Source organism: Corvus brachyrhynchos, unplaced genomic scaffold (genome assembly GCF_000691975.1).
Source record: "Corvus brachyrhynchos isolate BGI_N302 unplaced genomic scaffold, ASM69197v1 scaffold18, whole genome shotgun sequence".
Taxonomy (NCBI): Eukaryota; Metazoa; Chordata; class Aves; order Passeriformes; family Corvidae; genus Corvus; species Corvus brachyrhynchos.
The window spans coordinates 165,321-168,930 of NW_008246064.1; positions in this window are offsets into that span (position 1 = coordinate 165,321).

Here is a 3,610-nt window from a genome sequence, read left to right on the forward strand (position 1 = left end):
GGCTGGGAGCAAAAAGCAGCTGGAAAAGTCCCTGATTCCTCCGCCATTCCCAGCTTCCTCCCTTCTCCTCCTGGAGTTTGCAGCCGTTCCTGCTCCGTCCTCTCCCCTTGGAGGGGCCATTCCCGGGTGTGTGGGGACAACAAGGACACGGAAATTCCATGGAGCAGCGGGAGGGCTGCACCTACCTGGGCCAGGCTCGGTGTTGGGATGTGCTGGTGGATTCCTTCTAGATTCCCTCTGGATTCTCCAGTGGGAAAGCACCTGGCCTGGGAGCCCAACTGTTTCCCTGCAGGGCGTTTTTTGGCATTTTTGGTGGTTTTCCAGATTTTTCTCTGGATGGGAGACATCCAAGTGCCCCTCACCCTTGTCCTAGGGCAAAAGATTTCTGGAAAACCAGTGGGAAGGTGCCATGAGGGAATGCTGTGGCTGCCCCTGGATCCCTGGCAGTGCCCAAGGCCAGGCTGGACACTGGGGCTGGGAGCAGCCTGGGACAGTGGGAGGTGTCCCTGCCCATGGAATGGGATGGATGGGATGATCCTTAATTAGTTCCCTTGTTACCTAAACCAGTCCCTGATTCCATGGAGCCACGGAATCTCTGGAATGCCCTGTAGATGTCAGCAGATCTCCATGCACAGAACGGCTGCGTGCAGCAGTTCCCAACAGCCGGATTCCCGATAAAGCCAGGCTCTGCATCCCTGGCTGAGATTCCCATCCCTCCCTCCCTCCATCCCTCCTCTCATCCCTCCCTCCTCCCATCCCTCCATCCATCCCTCCTCCCATCCCTCCATCCATCCATCCATCCCTCTTCCCATCCCTCCCATCCCTCCCTCCATCCCTCCCTCCATCCCTCCTCCCATCCCTCCCTCCCTCCATCCATCCCTCCCATTCCTCCCATCCCTCCCTCCCGCCATCCCTCCCGCCATCCATCCATCCCTCCCGCCATCCATCCATCCATCCATCCATCCATCATCCATCCATCCATCCCTCCCTCCATCCCTCCCTCCCTTCCTTCCCTGGCTGAACCCGGACCGATGGTGGGAAGCAGAAGAGTTTTCCCTCGTTGACTTTCAAGGGAAAAAATTCCCTTTTTCCGGTTCCAGGCACAGCTTTTCCCAGTTCCTGAAGGAATAATTTTCACTTTCAGCTCTCCCGGAAAATCTGACTTGGAAATGAAAATTCCCAATGTTTTGTTTTAGGTCAAAGCTAAAATAAAACATCCCGAATTTTCCCTTTCCCATGTGTTTTCCACTTTTAATCCAGGCTGAAATTAAGCCAGGATCAGCCCCAGAGCCCTGGAGAAATGCGGGATCGTGGCGTGGGAATGGGATCCCGGCGTGGGAATGGGATTCTGGAATGGGACTGGGCTGCCTGCACAGGACAGGGATCGTGGTATGGGACTGGCATCATGGAGTGGGACTGGGATTTCAGTGTGGCACAGAGATCCCAGCATGAGACGGATCCCGGTGTGGAACAGGGATTCTGGCAGGGATCCTGGCATGGATGCGGGATCCCGGCATGGGAATGGGATCCCGGCGTGGGAATGGGATTCTGGAATGGGACTGGGCTGCCTGCACAGGACAGGGATCGTGGTATGGGACTGGCATCATGGAGTGGGACTGGGATTTCAGTGTGGCACAGAGATCCCAGCATGAGACGGATCCCGGTGTGGAACAGGGATTCTGGCAGGGATCCTGGCATGGGAATGGGATCCCTGTGTGGGACTGGGATCTTGGCATGGGGCAGCAATCCCAGCAGGGAACTGGGATCCGGGCATGGGACTGTGGTGCTGGCACAGGACAGGGATCCTGGAATGGGACAGGGATCCTGGAATGGAACAGGGATCCTGGTGTGGTGCTGGAGTTCTGATGAGGGACAGGGATCCCTGCATGGAAAATCAGGGATCCCTGCATCCATAGGAAAATCAGTTTTCCTTTGGCTGATTTGGGGCCCGATGTCGCCGCCTTTTATCGGGAAAATGCGGAAAACACTGACACCAAACTGACACCAGCGTCAAATCCATCCCTCAGGATCCTCCCGGCCATTCCCTCTGGATTATCCTCCGCCCACATTCTGGCCTTTTAAAAATTAGGATGTTTCTTTCTCCCCTCCTTGGAAATGCCACCTCCCGCCTCTTTTCATTGGATTCCCTCCTGTGCTCCCCACGCTCTGGCCTTGGAAGTTCTCTGACATCCCTCTGTTTGTCCCATAAAAACCAGGCCGTGGGATGCATTTGGCCGGGATAAAAGGCACCGGGGTGGGCTGGAATGTGGAGGAACCTCTGAGGGCTCCGTGACACGAAGCAGGAGCGGCCCTGGAGCGCTGGAGCGGTTGGGATTCTCCAACCTGCTGGGATGAGGGAGAGGAGGTTTCATCCCAAGCCCTCGGCCCTCCAGGCCGTGGTTTTGGAGTGGTCACACCCCTGGCCAAGGTCTGGCTTTCAAGTGTCCGTCTGCTGCAGGAACATGAAAAGAATTCCCAGTTTTTGACAGCTGCTGAAATTCCTTTTGTGGTGTTCCCGGCCAGACTCTGCCCAAGCCGCCTGTTCCAGCTCCCTGGGGGGATTCGGGATCATTGTTGCCTCTGGAAACAAATCCCTCTGCTGCTTGCCTGACTCTACAGGTCCCAGGCTTCCAAAGCAGGTTCCTGGGAATTTTTCCTTTGAGATGTTTGAGCACAGCTGTAGGGAATGGTTTTGTTCCTTAAACACTTGGGATGCTTGGAAAATGCTGTGTGGTTTCCAAGGGTTCTCTGAGGTGCCCTGGGATGGTTGATGGATGGAATTTGGGAACTCTGGGAGACCTGTGGCGATGGCAGGTGGAGAGTGGAGGGGCCCACGGGATGTTCCCTATGGCACAGGATACTCGGATGTGGGAATTGGGAGTCCACACATCGGAAACGGCCTCTGAGGGAGTGGGGATGGGCAGCTCTTGGAATTCTTTGGTACCTTCCGAAGGGATGAGACCCCCTCTGCAGAGCTGCCCCCAGCCCCGGGGCCTGGCCAGTGGAATCCAATGAACTTCCAGACAGGAAAATTATCGCAGGACTTTGCCATCCTTTTGTTCTCCTGCCCCATTTGTTGTTCAGCTCTTCCAACCAACCTTGCAGCAATTGCCTTGGGAAGTTTTCCCATGCCTGTGCCAGGAGGAATGGAACATTTGGAGCATGGTGGTGCAGCCTCTGCTGGACACGGCTCATGGGATTTGCTCCAGCACCTGCTCCGAATTCCCAGGAACAGCAACGAGCCCTGGGCAGGGAAGAACCTCCTGGGACAGAGGCTGTTGGATTCCTGGATGCAGAGCTGCTTCCCGGTGCCCGTCCCACTTCCAGCTGCTTTTCTGCCTCTGGTCCCTCCATGGAAGTTCAGAGAAAGTCCTTGCCTGGAGCTGGGACAATCGGAGCAGGTTCCACTCATCCTCTCCTCTGCTCCATGTCCATCATTAATGGATGGTGAGTGTGGAACTTGTGTCCCTTTCACCATTCCAAGGTCATGAAATCATGGAATGCTTTGGTTGGAAGCGACCTTAAAGCTCATCCCATCCCACCCCTGGATGGGCAGGGACCCCTCCCACTGTCCCAGGCTGCTCCCAGCCCCAATGTCCAGCCTGGCCTT